At 41.0% G+C, this 18,221-nt stretch overlaps 1 protein-coding gene across 3 annotated transcripts in view; it reads right to left on the reverse strand.

Annotated features, from left to right (window-relative positions):
* Window positions 1-10,136, reverse strand: part of si:dkey-3d4.3 (uncharacterized) — a 55,067-nt gene extending 44,931 nt beyond the window's left edge. Inside the window, exon 1 of one of the 3 annotated variants that reach the window (XM_052010894.1) lies at window positions 10,081-10,112. The gene's annotated coding sequence lies outside the window, so the exon portion shown is untranslated. The other 2 variants (XM_052010911.1, XM_052010903.1) reach the window with 2 other exon arrangements.
* Window positions 10,137-18,221: the final 8,085 nt, after the last annotated feature.

An 18,221-nucleotide genomic window follows, 5' to 3' on the forward strand; every position in this document is an offset into this window, starting at 1 on the left:
CATCTTGCCCTCCATGTTCTAGAACTTACCAACTTCAAACACCAGTATTCCAGCCTTATATTCTCACTGTAATTCTCAATGTACTGTAGTTATGTTGGCAGACTAGTAATTCAGAGGCCTGGACTAATGACTAAAGACATGAATTCAAATGCCCCATAGCAAAGGAATTGAAATTTGGTTAATTAAGTAAATCTGAAATTAAAAAATGCTGGTACCACTAATGTTGACCTAAAAGCATCTACATGAAGGACTGAATAGTCACCTTTGATGATGCATCATTCTACGATTCTTTTTGCAATAGGACTGTTCAGAGAATCTAGTTCAATAATGTCCAGTAAGGAATCTTTATCTTGCCTGCTCCAGATCTCAACAGTGGGATTGACTTGTAACTGTGCTCTTAAGTGCACCAGCAAGTTTGACTTTGGTTCAAGAAGGCAATTCAACACTACCTTCTAAAGGGCAATTGGGGATGGACAAGTAGTATAACGATAAGAAATAGACATCAACATCCCACGAGAACAAAGAACTGAGGATGACACATAACAGAAAAGGCCATTCGGTTTACCGTGTGCTGTCTCTGGTGGAGCTAATCAAATAATCTTATTCCCATGCTTTGTATTCCCCCCCCCCCCAATCGAGGTATTTATTAATTTCTCTCTGGATAGCTATTTTCAGGCAACACATTAAAAAAATTCACAGCTCACTGTGCAAAGGAAATGTCATTTCTAGGTTGTTGGCCAATAACTATAAATCTGTGCCACGGAGTGACCACATTGTCTGCCACTGGAAACAGTTCCCCTTTCATCGACTTTATCAAAATTTGATAATAAATCTCCTTTGAGGCTTTTTTTGTTCCAAGAAGAACATCACCTGCTTCTCTAATCTTATAACAGAACTCAACACTGGTAATAACTAAGTCCGTTTCACAGCCACAACAAAGCCTTCCAAAAGATTGATGTTGAGAACTCAACAGAATACTGTCACAAACCAGCAACAAAAGAAACACACTGAGCATGATTTAGTGTTAAAAACTATTTCATTAATCACTACTTATGATAATACGTAAAATAAAAGTAAAAATGTTAGTATGTTAGAATTCAAAAATGTTAAACCTCGAACGTTAACCCCAAAACTAAACTCTTCGTGTGTGTGTGTGACGAAGTCCAAAACTCCCAGTTCCTGAATGGTTCTTAAAGTTCAGTTCCGCAAGCCATATGGTGAAACATGAGCAAGGGCTTCTTCAACAACCACCGTTGTCTGAAGATAAGATGTAGATGTAGAAAAACATAGAGAGAGAGTACATACGAAATCCAAATGTTCCACGATGGAACCCAAACGACACTTCAGTGTTTACTCGGTAGTGACTTCCTCACCCCGAAAAGCATCCGAACCGTGGTCGTCCACACACAAATACCTGTTTCCTTCTACAGGTCAGCAACAAGGTGAACTCCACCGGATTACTTCCAACTTCCATACATGGATTTCAGTGGCAAACACAGTTATTGTTTCTCATCCATCGATAGAGAAAACAAGCAGGCTGGTGTCTCTCTCCCTTCTCTCTCTCTTCTTCTAACTTCTTCAACAACGTCATTACGTCCTTTATCTTCTATTGACGTAAGCACGCCCCACACACACTCTCTATCTTAAAGGGACTTTCACTGAGTCCGTAACAATACTCCTTTATAAAGTAACTGATTTGCTCTCAATAGGTTCCTCTTTTGCACTATTTATTTTTTGGCAACTCAAAGTAATTTTTTGTTTTGCACTGTACTGCTGCAGTAAAACAACAAATTTCACAACATATGTCAGTTATAATCTGATTCTGAGGTTTAACAATAACATGCTTGCATTTGTGCTGTACTCTCTTATTAGTAAGACCTTGCATCCCATGCACTGATTTGACAACGTTCTCAACTCGTCCTGCTACTTTCAAAGACAAAACCCACTGTCCCGAACTCAGTTTCAACTACCCCACCACCCCCCTTAACATTCTTCTATTTTATTCATTCATGTTTCTTTTACTTCTGCACTTGACAACCCAGCAGTCTCAACTCTTCTCAAAGTCTCCTGATCAGAGTCCCAGCTGGCAACGATTGCAAATTGGAGTCAGTCTGTTTTCTACCTGTTTCCTACCTCACATCACATCCTATTCAAGCATTACCCAGCCACTCGCTGATGTGCAGTGATTCTCAGAGTCATTAATACAGCACAGAAAAAGGCCCTTCAGCCCAATCCGTCCATGCCGACAAAGATACCCATCTAAGTTAGCCCCACTTACCATAACCCTCTAAACCTTTCCTATCCATGCACCTGTCCAAATGGCTTTTAAATATTGCTATTGTACCTGCATCAACCACTTCCTCTGGCAGCTCGTTCCATATACACACCACCCTCTGTGTGAAGTTGCCCCTCAGGTACCTTTTAAATCTTTGCCCTCTGAACTATGCCCTCTAGTTTTTGATTCCCTTTGCATGGGAGAAAGACTGTGTATTCACCCTATCTACGAGTCTCATGATTTTAAACACCTCTATAAGATCACCCCTCAGTCTTCCACACCCCAAGAATAAAGTCCTAGCCTGCCCAGCCTCTCCCAATAATTCAGGCCCTCAAGCCCTGGCTATAATCTCCACCAGACCCACAGCCTGCAAGATCTGTGTACTCTCTCAGTTCTGGCCCCTTGAATTTCTCTGATTTTCAGTGCCTACCACTGGCTGATCAGCTGTCCATGCTCCTGGTACTAGAATTTCTTATCTCATGGGCACAGTTACTGATCTTGAGCTATACCAAGAAACATTACAGGTGATTAAGAAAGGTATAAAAGTGAAATTGTCAATATTTCAATTAGCCCTTTCACACTTAAAGATCCTTATTAAACCTTTGAGGACAATGAGCATGTTCCATGTTAATACAGGATTCACATATTGGAGCCCAGCTTCGAAGAAATGGGGTAGAAAATCAGAGAATCCAACCATCTTGAATGCCAACTAGGGGATGAATAATCTCATTCCCAGGCTTGAATGCATGAAAAGCAATGTGCAAGGAAATTCGGAAGCAGGTCTAATTTCCCTTCCCCAAATCACATCCCATGTTATGTGCAGTGAAGTCCTCACAGGTCACTCCATGAAATAATGTTAAAAGAGGTCTCTATTCTGGCAAGAAAATTAACAGGAAACAGAACATGGCTGTTCATTGTCATTCTTTCCCTTTTTAATTCACAATTATTGACCAACATCCTTAGTTCAACTGTAACTTGTCAACCTGATTTTCGAATGTTTACACCAGCACAAACTGCTGGGGAGAAGCAAATGCCCCGCCAATGCTCTCTGTCCTTTACAAAGGACCATCTGCCATATCGTACAAGTATAGATCGGATTGATGATAGGCACAATGACTATACTTCAAAAAGTTCTTAATTTAGCTGTAAAGTAATGCAGGGTCATGAATGACTAAATACTAGTTTGTTCTTTATTATAGAGTTCATTTGCCATGGCATTACACACAAATTATTTAATTTTGTGCAGCAGCTTGTTGTACATATTGACTGTACACCAGGAGGGAAGGGAGAAGGAGGGACACACAAGTAGAAACATGGATCGTTTCTGAAGTGCTCGTCAGCATAAAGAAATGAATAATATACACTGCAGCTTATGCCCTGTTGGAACACAAACTACTCTTACCATGGAGACAACACCCACGATCATGTCAACACAATGGTGGCCTCAAAGAAAGCAGAGCATTAAGGACCTGAGGTGGCATGTGTACCTATCTGTTTGCGTAATATAATCCCATGCGGATCTGGCAAATATTGCCAGGAACAACTAGAAGACAAATAGTTATTCCCATCTGTTCAATGTCTCTTTATTTCTGTAAATGATCTCTTGTGATATTGTGAACAGAAAAAAGGAAAGTTTGAAGCACCTGGCAGCCACAGGTGGAGGAAATAATAAACACTCCAATATGTGAATCCTGTATTAACACAGAACATGCTCATTGTCCTCAAAGGTTTAATAAGGATCTTTAAGTGTGAAAGGACTAATTGAAATAGTCACAATTTCACTTTTATATTTTTCTTAATCACCTGTAAGGTTCCTGTTATAACTCAAGATCAGTAACTGTGCCCATAAGATATCTTTATTAGTCACATGTACATTGAAACACACAGTGAAATGCATCTTTTGTGTAGAGTGTTCTGGGGGCAGCCCGCAAGTGTCACCACGCTTCCCCCAGTGCCAACATAGCATGCCCACAACTTCCTAGCCCATACATCTTTGGAATGTGGGAGGAAACCAGAGCACCCGGAGGAAACCCATGCAGTCACGGGGAGAATGTACAAACTCCTTACAAACAGTGGCTGGAATTGAACCCAGGTCGCTGGCACTGTAATAGTGTTACACTAACCGCTACACTACCGTGCTGTACAAGGTTGGCTACAGACTTTAAGGGAGAAGACCATCAAGGAGTAAACCGAAAGGACCCATTCTCTTTAGTGAAGCAGTCAAAAACCAGGAGCCATTGACTTAAAATAATTATTATAAGGATTAGCGGGAGATGAGGTGAAGAATTTTCACTCAGAGGATGGTAGGGATCTGGAACTTATTGCCCGAGAGAGCTGAAGAGGCGGGACCCCTCAACATACTTAAAAAGTACTTGGATGCTTGTTCAAAGAACTGAGATCTGAAGGGTTACATAAGTACCGTTTGAAAGTGGGATTATGCTGGATAATTATTTTCCGACAGGCATAGATATGATAGACTGAATGGCCTCCTCATAAATTTTCCAAAATTTTAAGAGACAAAAAAAATTCACTTATATACGGCATTGGTATGAAGACCAGTTAAACTATTTTCATGAAAATCAGAACTGCAGATGTCACAAATCTGAAATAGAAGTAGAAAATACTGGAGATATTCAGCAAGTCAAGCAACATCTGTGGAAAGAGAAACAAGAGTTAACATTTCAGGTCAAAGATCATTTGACAGATCTGGGAAAGACAGAAAATAAGTTAGTTTTAAGTTTCAGAGAGAGTGGGAATGGGAGGGATAGAGTAGGACAAAGGGAATAATCTGTGATATGGCGTGGCCAGGGTTAACTTTTTCTAGAAAAAGATTTTTAGAAAAAGTCATAACAATAGATACTGGAAATATGAAATAAAAACAAAAATGCTAGAAGCACTCAGAAGATCAGACAGCATGTGGAAATGGAAACAGAGTTAGTATTTCACATCGGCGAACTTCCATCAGAACTAAGAATCAGCCTCGTCTTAACTCAAATCCCACAATTAGCTTTAAATCCATTATCACCGAACGCAGAAACAAGAGTCAATGGAGCAGTCAGTTTTCAAAAGATTCTTTCTTTCCACTAAAAACCCTGATGGAGTAAATTAGCATTGTTACTCTGTTGAGCACTGCACAGGGTCAAGTGATGGATTTGCATGAAAAAGCAGGTGGGTTCACCTTGTTGATGCTGAATACGTCAGTCCACTCTCCTGTATTCAGAACAGGTATGCAAATCAATAGAAACACATTAATACAGCATTGTAAGTCAAAAGAAACCTTAGATCCCAATCAAACCTTTCAATTATTAATTGACTGCTATCAGCAGATAAAGCACATGAAATACCAAAAGCAGTAAGAATCAAAATGATTGCAAATAAAAAATAAAAAAAGTAGGGACACAAGTATATAAAAGCTGGAGGCAGAAAGTTGTAAAGATATTACAAACTTTTTTTTTGTTCTAATTGTGTTTTCTTGTAAAAATTGTGTAACATGTTTAGTTTATGTTTTTTCTTGTGAATGCTGCTGATCTGATGCTGTGTCTATGATGTTGCTGCAAACAAGTTTTTCATTACACCTGTGCACACACGTATTCATGCATATGACAATAAACTCAAAGTCGACCTTTAAATTATAAATATGTTGTGGTGACCAAGGCAGTGCATGTCATTCCTTCAGTAAATTAACCCGCCTGGAAATTTTCCAGTAAATTTAGCAAAGCACTCTAATATCACGTTACCCTCATACTACAGTGATCACCGCTTGAATTCTCTCTACTTCTAAGCGGCAGATATTATGGGAAGGGATGGAGTGAGACGGGGGCAAGTCAGGGAAGTGGGGTTTGGGATGGCTCAGGAAACAACCTCCCTTCCCTGAGGGAAATGAGATAGCCTCAACTATGCACCATCCTCTCTGCCTTTAGTGAGATGGCCAAGTTCAGTCACTCATTCAACAGTCATCGTTGCATCTTCTTATTTATCTATACATTGCCCCACACATCTTCTTAAAACATACTGTCAATTTATCTATGCACACTGACTCAGTGGGGCTGCACATTGATCCATGCAGCTCTGCCTCAACAACACATCTCTCCCACTCTCCTTAAACTGTTTGGCAACCAGAAATTTCCATCAATTAATTGTCAAGTGCAAAACCATCATCTCAGACCCTGTCACGAACTCTTCCCACGGCTACTGATTCGATCTATCTCCTTGATAATTGTCTGAAACTGAACCAGATTGTTTGCAATTTTAGTGTGATATTTGATGCAGATGAGCTCTCGACCAAATAGTTGTAGAGCTATACAGCAAGGAAAACTAGCCCTTCAGCCCAAAGCGACCAAGTTGCCTAACTGAGCTAGTCCCATTTGCCTCTGTTTGGCCTACATCTCTCTAAACCTTTCCTATCCATGCAACTGTCCAAATTCCTTTTAAAGGTCATAATTGTACCAACCTGCAACATTTCCTCTGACAGCTTTTTCGCACCAAGGATGGTGACCACCCTCTGTGTGAAAAAGTTGCCCCTCTGGTTCATTTTAAATTTTTTCTCTCACTTTAAACCTATGCCCTTTAGCTTAGGACTCCCCTAACCTGGGGAATAGACCTTGGCTATTCACCTCATCTATGCTCCTCATGATTTTATAAATGTCTACAAGGTCACCCCTCAGCCACCGATGCTTCAGGGAACATTCTTCCTATAGCACGGTGACCAGAACTGTACAGAGTACAGCAAGTGAGGCCTTACCAACATCTTGTACAAGTGTAACATGACGTCCCAACTCCTGTACTCAATATTCTGACTGATGAAGGCAAGCGTGCCAAATGCCTTCTTCACTGCCCTGTCACCACTTTCAAGGAACTATGTACCTGCACCTTTTGGTCTCTCTGTTCTACAACACTCCCCTACCATTCACGCTGCAAGTCCTGCCCTGGTTTGTCTTACCAAAATCTCACATTTATCTGTTTGGAAATATTTGTGCCAGGACTGCCTATTTCCAGCAACATAACATCATCTGACTCTGCCTCAATTCATCACCTGCCAGTGGAGCTCTTTGCAATTCTCCAACTGCCTTGAATCATCAGATTCAAGGCCAAATTCTCCCATTCTACTTATTCACTGCAAAATTAAAGTCAGTTCCCCACATTCTAACATCAGGAACCAATCTAGATATGCTTGCAGTTCTAGATTGGCTCCTAGTTAACCAGTGTCTTCAATTTAAACTGCTGGAGGTACTCAGTGGGTTGAGCCGCATCTGTGGAGGGAAAGGAACTGTTGACGTTTTGGGTTGAAACCCTACATCAGGACTGCTGCACGGTCTCGACCTAAAACGTCAACAATCCCTTTCCCTCCACAGATGCTGCCTGACCCACTGAGTTCCTCTAGTAGTTTGTTTTGCTCCGGATTCCAGCATCTGCAGTCCCTTGTGTCTTCAAGTTAAGCAAACTGCCTGGAGTTTAAAATTCTCATCCTTGTTTACACAACCCTCCACAATCTCACCCCTCCCTGCCTCTGTAACATCCTCTAGCCCCACAACCCTGTGAGGCACCTGTGCTCCTCCAATTCTCGTTTGGTAGAATAAACAGAAGTTTATAGCACTAGAGAAAGCAATATGACCCATTGTAACAGCATTGGTCACAAAGAGATGTTGGGTTCATTCCACTTCCCAGCACTTGGGCTCTAACCCTGCAGGTTATGGTTTTTCAAGTGCATCCCCAATTTTAATTGCTCCAATGCTTATAGTCAAGTCTTTAGCAAACAAGGCTCTGGAAATTCCTTCCCTGATTCCGTTTTATGATTCAGCTTAAAATCTTCCTCTATAACCAAACCTTTGATCATCTGTCCCTGTATCCTTTTCTGATGTGGCTTCAATTTATGCACAGTTAGTGTAACGCTATTACAGCGCCAGTGACCTGGGTTCAATTCCGGCCACTGTCTGTAAGGAGTTTGTACGTCCTCCCTGTGACTGCGTGGGTTTGCTCCGGTTTCCTCCCATATTCCAAAGACGTACAGGTTAGGAAGTTGTGGGCATGTTATGTTGGTGCTGGAAGCGTGGCAACACTTGCGGGCTGCCCCCAGAACACCCTACACAAAAGATGCATTTCACTGTGTGTTTCGATGTACATGCGACTAATAAAGATATCTTACGTAGTACAGTTCCCAGAGATAACTAGTTATACTAGAAAGCACTGGCTTGCTGTTATAACAAATCAAAGTCCCTCCTTTTAATAAACAGAAAACGTGACGAAGGGTCTTGGACTTGAAACGCTAACTGTTTCTCTATCCACAGATGCTGTCTGACCTGCTGAGTGTTTCCAGCATTTTCTGTTTTTATTCCAGATTTCCAGCATCTGCAGGTTTATTTTTTCACCCTTATAAACATGAAACAAATCAACATCTTTTCAATAAGTAGATGCAAAACCAGGAAAGTGTGCTGCTGTTTTGAAAGCCAACCATATTGACATCATATACAGTACCACAATTACCGTTCAGGTGCAGGTTGTGTTACATACTGCAGTGGAATTTTTACCACAACTAAGACCTGCAATGTGAAACTTATATATAGGTGTTGGGTGAGTCACACTGACATGAGATGTGACAAACAGGGATGGGCTTGGATAATAGCCCTTACCGTTCACGAGAGCCAACACTTCCTTTCACACTATATTAAACATTGCAATTAAAGTTTTAAAAAAACACAGTACTTAAAAGTAAACCTGAATTGGTAGAGAGTGCTGATGCCAAAGTCAGTCACGGATACATAGACCACATGCACAAGTCTTAAAGCAAAAACGTGATTGGACTTGCTGTGTTGGCTCAGAGTGGTTGGTATAACCAAAGTGCGGTAGGGCCACTTCCATCCATACATTCCCGTAACTCCTGAGTGAGGAGGGTGTAATCCCAAATTATGTTTGTGTTTCTCTCCCAAGGTGTCTCTCACTTTCCAACGTGAAATAAAATTGCCTCCGAGATTTAGCCCCTCGCTAACTTTGCGAACTCCTCTTGCCCTATAACCCTGAAAGATAAACGGATCGCCCTAATTCTACCCGCTATCCCCTTGAATTTAATTGCGCGCTTGTCAACAATTGTGGCTTCGGCTGCTGAGCTCGCAAACCGCTGGAGCTTTAAGAGCTTCTTTGAAGCCTAGCTCTTTGGTTAAGCTTTCGGTCATCTGCCCTGGTGTCTCTTTACAATGGCTAGATGTCAGTTTGTGTGTGTGATAACTTTGGTGTGGTGTCTTGAGACATTATTTTGATCGTCTTAAATACGCAATAAAAAAAAAATTTTTGTTGTAAACATTTGCAAACAAGACTAACAGTATCAGTTTACACAACCGCACACGCGGACCCACCGACTATTCAGTACAACCCAGCGTTGGTAACCTAGCGGCAGCGAGTCCAACAATTACCGAACACAGAGCGGTCAGCCCCTGGGACGAACTGCACGTCCGACCCGGGACAGCATCTTCCAATTCGAGGAAAAATACCGCCGTTAAAACATTATACTTTAAAATTGTCTCTCAAGCTGCAATTAAGAAGTTTTGGCATATTATACATTTGCTTTTTCGCTAAAGCAGCCTACTGAAATCAGCTGAAAGTATATTAATACATGCATTCCTATTTAAAGATTAATAATAGCAATGATGGTTTGATGGAAAGGAAGTAACAGTCCCACACTGACGGAATTAGCTACCGCTGGTTTCATAAAGTTGCTACAATTCACAAAGTATCCATGTGTTTCCTATCCATTCTCTCCGCGCGACCACACGACTCTAATGATCACTCAATGCAATAAATTCCAAAGACCGTACCATGCCATAAACTGAGAGCTCACACTTCACTCACCCAACATCCGCCAAGAAGCTTCTATGCACTCAGGAGGCACCGCCCTGTTGTTAGTGTTGAGTTACCCCTTCTGTGAGTTGATCGGTGCTGCCTACTACTGCACCGGATGGTTAACAAACAACCATGTCAGGCCAAGAGTCCTCTCAGTGCATACTCTTAACAGACAGTTTCATCTCTCTCTCTCTCTCTCTATCCAATGATATGACTGCTAGTTGAAAATGTACAGCATGCGTTTGGTTGTACTCTGTATGAACTCAGAGACCAAAGATGTGTTATTCCCCAGCTCAACTGCAATAAATTCTCAAAATATAAATATCAACATATTTAAGGAATAAATCCAGAGGAAGATGACACTGTCCTCTTTGAAAATGCCACAGGAGATGGGTGAAGAACTTAAGGGAAATTATGCAAAAACAGTGAATAAAAATCAAATAAATTGTAGATGCTGGAAATCGGAAATAAAAACAGAAAACAATGGACATACCCAGCAGGTCTTGCACCTAAAATGTTAACTCCATTTCTTGGTCCACAGATGCTGCCTAATCTGCTGAGTGTTTCCAGCATTTACTGTTTTTGTGCAGAAATAGGACAGTTAGTGTAATCTCCTGATGTTTGCTGGACTGCATCTTGGGAGGAATTAACACATTTTCCCTGAGATTACCAATTTTCCTCGCCACTTTTTGATCTAATCTTGAATATCTAATCCAGTAAATGCAACAGTTTTATTCACACAAGGAAGGAGACAGAAAACAGGAAACTACAGGCCAGTTAATAGCATCTGTGATAGGCAAAATGTTGAAGCAAGGTTCTTAAAAAGTTCAAGGTAATCATACACTTCACTCCGACTGGAAGCCTCTGACTAGTGGGGTGCCCCAGGGGTCAGTGTTGGGACCTCTGTTATTCATTATTTATGTAAATGATTTGGATATGAATGTACATAGCACGATTAGCAAGTTTGCTGATGATACTAAACTAGGGGGTCTTGTTGACAGTGAAGCAGGTTATGATGAATTGCAAAGAGATCTTGATCAGTTAGGGAGATGGGCTGAGGAATGGCAAATGGACTTCAACTTCGATGAGTGTGAGGTGATGCATTTTGGACATTCGAACCAGGGTAGGACTTATACAGTGAACGGCAGGGCACTGATGAGTGATGTGGAACAGAGGGACCTGGGAGTACAAGTCCACAGTTCACTGAAAATGGCTGCGCAAGTAGACAGGGGGGTGAAGAAGGCATTTAGCATGCCGGCCTTCATCTGTCAGGGCATCGCGTTTAGGAGCAGAGACATTATGTTGCAGTTATATAAGTCGTTGGTGAGGCCGCACCAACGACTTATATATTGTGTACATATATTGTATACATACTGTGTTATATATGTATTGTGTACAGTTTTGGTCACCCTGTAATAGAAAGGACATTGTCAAGTTGGAGAGGGTGCAGAAGAGATTTACGAGGATACTGCCTGGACTGGAGGGCCTGAGTTATAGGGAGAGGTTGGCCACGCTGGGTCTTTATTCCTTGGAGTGCAGGAGAGTGAAGGGTGACCTCATAGAAGTTTATAAAATCATGAGGGCACAGATACAAGGTAAGAGGGGAGAGATTTAAAAGAGACCTGAGAGGTAACTTCTTTACACAGAGGGTCGTGAGTACCTGGAATGAGCTGCCAGAGGAAGTGGTCGAAGTGGGTACAATTGCAACATTTAAGAGGAATTTTGATGGGTACATGAAGGGGAGGGGCTTGGAGGGTTATGGGCCGAATGCAGGCAACTAGAGGATGCTGTGGTCGGCATGGACCAGTTGGGCCAAAGGGCCTGTTTCCATGCGGTAGTACTCTTTGACTCTATAAAGTCAACATGGTTTTGTGAAAGGGAAATAATGTTTGGCCAGTTTATTGGAGTTTTTTGAAGAGGTGCAGTGAATAAAGGGGAACTGGTGGGAAAGTACTAACTTAGGTTCCCCAAAGGAATATTATAAGGTGCCACGTCAAAGATTACTGCAGAAAACAAAAGCTCATGGTTGTAAGAACTCATGACAAGGATAGAAGATAATCTGGGAAAGAGAGAGAGTAGGCATAAATTTTCCAACTGGCAAGATATAAGGAGTGGTGTGCCACGGGGATTGGTACTGGGACCAAAACTTTTTCCAGTTTATACAAAAGGCAGATAAAGGCACTAAAGGTACAGATGCTAAATTTTGCTGATTACACAGAGGTAGGTAGGAAAGTAATTTGTGAAGAAGATTTAAAGAAACTACAAAGATGGGTTAAGTGAATAAGCAAAGATCTGGCAAATTGAATATATTGTAGGAAAACGTGAAATTATCAACTTTGTCCAGAAAAAAAAATAAAGAAGCATATTATTGAAATGGTGAGAGGTTGCAGAGTCTGCGGTGCAGAGGGATCTGGCTGTCCTAATGCATGATGCTCAAAGGCTAAGTAATTAGGAAAGCCAGGAAAATGTTATTGTTTATTGTGAGGGAAATGTAGAAGGGTTATGCTTCATTTGTTTAAGACGTCTAGGGTACTGGATTCAGGGTACTGGATTCCTGTTTCAGGCAAGATATAAAGTCATTGGAAGCAGTTTATAGAAGGTTTACTGGAATGATACCTGGAATAGTTGGGATGTCTTATGAGAAAAGGTTATACTGGCTAGACTTGTATTGGAACAGTGAGAGGTGATTTGATTAAAATATATAAAATCCTGATGGGTTTTGACAAGATAGAAATGGAGAGGACATTCCCTCTTGTGGAAAATCTAAAACTAGGGGCGAATGTTTAAAAATAGTGAATGACCCGTTTTAAGAAAGAGATGAGGGGAAATTATTTGTCTCAGAAGGTCCTGAGTTTTTGGAATACACTCAATTAAAGGGCAATGGTAGCAGAGGCTTTGAATATTTTTAAGGCAGAAGAACATGAAAATAAAATGTAGATGCTAGAAATCTGAAACAAAAACAGAAAATGGTGGAATTGCTCAGCAGGTCAGGCGGCATCCGTGGAGAGAGAAACAGAGTTAATATTTCGGGTCAAAGATCCTTCACCACAACCGGAATTGGAGAAAACAAGTTAGTTTTAAGTTGCAAAGTGTCAAGGAGCAATAGATCAAAGTGATTATATCTGATAGGCTGTAGGACAGGGTTGCTGGAATGATAATACGATTATTATTATTTTAATAAGGGAATTTAGAGAGAAAGAACACAAGGAAAAGCTGTTTAAAAAAAGCCAGGTGGTCAGTCTGTGCTAGTGGACAGAGAAAAACTCAGCCAATATTATAATGGATGACCTTCTAAGACTGGCCAGAACTGATACAAGCAGACAAGGCAGGTTACCTGAAACTCTTGAATTCATTCTTATGTCTAGAAGACTGCAATGTGCCCAGTTGGAGGATGAGGTACTGTTCCTCAGCTTAAATTAGGCCTTGTTATAACAGTGCAGGATGCGATGGACAGATAGATTAGCATGGATGTAGAATGGAAAATTAAAGTGGCAAGCAACATGAAGTCAGTATCGTCCTGCAGACTGAATGCAGGGTGCAAAGCGATCACCCAGTCTGTGTTCAGTTTCTCCAATGTAGAGGACACTGTAGTGAATGCAGTATACTAGCAGTGCAAGTGAATCATTTCTTCACCTGGAAGGATGGTTTGGGTCCCCGGATGATGGGAAGAGGTGAGGTAGACAGAAAGGTGTTGCACCTCCCACAATTGCATGAAAAAGTGTTGTGGGAAGGAGAATGGTTTGAGGGAGTCAGATGAGCGAACCAGGGAATCATGAAGGCAAGGTCCCTTCAGGCTGCTGGAAGGGAAGGGGAGGGGAAAATGTGTCTGGTGGAGGGATCATGTTGAAGTTGCAAAGGGTGATCCCTTGAATGCAGAGGCTGGTGGGATGGAAGTTGGAGACCAGGGGAATCCTATCCATTCTCCTTCTGGGACGAGAGGGGGATGAGAGTTGAGTTGCAGGAAATAGATGTGATGTGGTCAGGGGTTCTGTTAACTATAGCCGAGGGGAAATCATGGTTTCAGAAGAAGAAGGACACCTCAGAGGCACCTGTCTGGGAAAGTCTCATCGTCAGAGCAAAAACAATGGGAGACAGAGGAAGTGGTAGAATGGAATGGTCCCTACAGGAGGTAAGTTGGGAGGATGAGCAGTTGAGATAACTGTGGCATGATGGGCTTGTAATGGATGGTGCACATGGAAGTGAAAGCAGGGTGAAAATTGGCAGCCAAAGCAACAAAGTTTTGAGTTCTGTATGAGTGAAGGAAGCAGAACAAATATAGTCATCAAGGCATTGAAAAAGAGACCCCAAGAAAGACTGAAAAAAAGACTGATCCACCTAAACCTCAAAAAGGCAGACGTAGCTTGGGACCATGCAGGTTTCCATGACTAAACCTTCGAACCAGACAACGTGCGTGAAGTTGTTGTTCAATGTGAGAAGGAACAAAGTAGAGTTAGCTCGATTCTTAATGAACAAGGAGGTGAAAGTTTAACTGGGGTTGAGGGTGGTGGTGGGGTGGGGTGGGGGGTGGTTTGACTGCAAGGTTGAGTTTATAATCAGATCAACCATGAATGATGGGGCATGTTTGAGGGGCTGAGTGGCCTACCCCTATTCCTACTTTCTATCCTTGTAGGTTTGTATGAATGTACTGTTGCCAGTCAAAAGGCGATGGGAATTGCTCAGTTAGTCAATGGAGTATCACAGGTTTCCTCTTTTCACGGTTTCAAGTGTGAAAGTGTATTTGCCGTCACTTGATCTTCTTAGGCAGTCCCTCGAGGATGACTTACTCCTGCTCCAGTTTCTTGGGTCCTGAGGTCGCTGATGAGGCCAATGTGGGAGTGACAGAACTTTCCACAGATGGGGCAGATGGGGAAGTGGGCATTTTGTGAGGTGTTCTGTTCCTTCCACTGCTAATGCAGGGTTTCTGTATACTCATGATGCATGGCCTTGAGGTTCCTAATTTTTTCTTTTGAGCAGTCATGGGACAGAGACTTTCAAGAATCAGTGGTGAGGTAAATTTACATTGGTAAATTGGTTTATTATTGTCACAGGTACAGTGAAAAACTTGTCTTGTATATCATACAGATCAATTCATTATAACAGTGCATTGAGTAGTATAAGGTAAAACAATAACAGAATGCAGAATAAAGTGTTACAGTTGCAGAAAAATGCAGTGCAGGTAGGCAACAAGGTGCAAGGACATAACAAGGTAGATTGTGAGGTCAAGAGTCCATCTCATCGTACAAGGGAGCCGTTCAGTAGTCTTATCACAGTGGGATAGAAGCTGTCCTTGAGCCTGGTGGTATGTGTTTCCAGGCTTTTGTATTTTATGCCTGATGGGAGGGGGGAGAAGAGAGAATGTCCAGGTTGGGTGGGGTCTTTGATTATGTTGGCTGCTTTACCGAGGCAGCAAGAAATATAGACAGAGTCCATGGAGGGGAGGCTGGTTTCCATGATGTGCTGAGCTCTGCAGTTCCTTGTGGTCATGGGGAGAGCAGTTGCCATACCAAGCTGTGATGCATCCGGATAGGATGCTTTCTATGGTGCATTGATAAAAGTTGGTGAGTGTCAAAGAGGACATGCCAAATTTCTTTATCCTCATGAGGAAGTAGAGGCACTGGTGAGCTTTCTTGGCCGTGGCATCTATGTGGTTGGACCAGGACTGGCTATTGGTGATGTTCACTCCAAGGAACTTGAAGCTCCCAACCCTCTTGACCTCAGCATCGTTGATGTAAACAGGAGCATGTGCACTGCCCCCCTTCCTGAAGTCAATGACCAGCTCTTTTGTTTCGCTGACATTGAGGGAAAGGTTGTTGTCATGTGCAAGGCAAGTTTTTTAACGCAGAGTGCTGGGGGCCTGGAATGCACTGCCAGGCTGGTGGTAGAGGCAGATAGCATAGGAGTGCTTAAGAGACTCTTAGATAGGCACATGAATATACAGAAGAGGGAGGGGAAGAGGGATTAGGTTAATTAGGAGTCATTGATTTAATTAGTTTGGCACAACATTGTGGGCTGAAGGGCCTGTCCTGTGCTTTACTGTCCTATGTTCTATGTATCTGCAAGACAAAGTTCCTCAAGCAACTTCTTGCCACCAGATCACAGGACATTGGCAGTTCAGTAGACAGGTCTGTGGCATGGACCATCTGATCTCATGGCTTTTGGTAAAAGAAACAGCATAACCTATGGGGAAAAGAATAAGTAGACATATTTCACTTCAAATTAGTTATGTATGTGGTACATAATAAAAAAACATTCACATGAAGTGTTCAAGACAAAGTAAATGAAATAATGTAATATAATTAGTTCAACACTTTCATTTAACTTGTTCTCAAAAAAATTACAATATTTTCTGGTTTAATATTGCACCCTTGATATAATATCAATCAGTGGATGATGAAAAGAAATTTCATAGTTTAAAAATAAGAAAATGAGTAATAACCAGATAAAAAATCATAACAATGTGTTATATATTTATTTATATGTATAATGTTCCTGATCTGTCAACTTACATTATTATTTTACATTATATTAGTGTATTTTATATTTGTACTTCTAATTCATTTAACAGCATTTTCATCCAGTAACTAATTCTACAGTACAGCTTTCATCCTTTTTACTGGAAAGTAATATATTTTTATTTGTCTTGACAATATGTTATTATTCTTGGTTAGAAGTCTATGGATTCATGTCTCATTCCCGAAATTTCAGCATAAACATCTAGATTAACACTTCAGTACAGTATTGAGGGTATTGAGGGATTGAAACAATGTATGATTGTGATGGATATTCACTGTCCAGACCCAGGATGCTCATTGCTAACCTCAGCATTTTAGCACAGCAGAAGAAACTGGCCAGGGATTAAGGTGTTTATTGTTAAATAGTTTAAATTCCTAACTAGTACTCTATACTAGTCCTGTTTACCTAATCAGAAGAAATGACGTTGCTTGCAGATAAGGTTGTTACCAGATGACTGGTTAAAAAATGATATAAATATTAAAGGTTGTTAGGAGTTACAGAGATGAAAACATAGAATCCACTCCTCTGCCTCGACCTGAGAAGGATCTCTTTCCAGAGCCATATTTCTGTGACAGATGATCTGTTCATCTGCAACATTGGTATGTTTTTCTAGTTTGTATGAATTGTATTTATGTTTTGGAAATCTTTTGTAAAACTATAATCTCTGTTAGAATTTACTCCTCAAATCTAAATTAAAATAACTCTGTTTAATCTGCTTCGTTAGCTGGAAGTGTCTCCTCCTTGGTTGGGAGGGGAGACCATTACTCGAAATCTTGATTATTGACAGCTAAACCCCTTCAAAATAGAGACTAAAGTAGTTAAGTAAATTAGTCTTTGAAATGTAAGTAGATACAGTATAATCTCCCTAAAGTGAGGGTACTATTAGACAGATATAACTGATAAGACTTAAGATCTTGATTTAAGTTTAGAACTCTAGAACAGGTACACTCAATATCATCACATGATAAACAACGTCATTAAACAACTGTCCTGTCTGCCCTCTCAGGAGACATTAAAATAAAATCACATGGAACTATATTGATGAAAAGCAAAGCAGTTATTCCCAGTGTCATGTCCAATATTTTGCCACAAAACAACAAATTTCATGGCACATGTCAGTGGTGATAAATCTGATTCTGATTCTGATACTGATCCCCAACCAATATTACGAAAAGCATATTACCTCGTCATTGTAATGGTGTTGTTTGTGCAAGCTTGTGGACAAATTGTCTGCCATACTTCTCTCAACACAACAATGGCTACACTCCCACAGGTACATCCCTGGCTGTAAATCACTTAAGGACATTCTTTACAGTATGTAAGAGGTGCTATATAAATACAGTTCTTTTCCCAAACAGCAGAAGACTAAAGATAAACTTCTTCAGTGAAATTTCATGGTAAGAAGTACACAACTATCAGGAAGAAAACGGAAACACATGGAACTTCAAAAAATGCTGTATAAACGTCTTTATTATTCATATTTATCATGTGATCTTGTAAATACTGCATTTTCAGGTTTGTTAGTGATACAAAACTAAATAGGGTTGTGAATTGGGAAGGAGACGTAAAGAGGTTTCAAGGGGATATAAGCAAGCTGAGTAAG

This window comes from Pristis pectinata, chromosome 1 (genome assembly GCF_009764475.1).
Source record: "Pristis pectinata isolate sPriPec2 chromosome 1, sPriPec2.1.pri, whole genome shotgun sequence".
In the NCBI taxonomy this organism is placed as follows: domain Eukaryota; kingdom Metazoa; phylum Chordata; class Chondrichthyes; order Rhinopristiformes; family Pristidae; genus Pristis; species Pristis pectinata.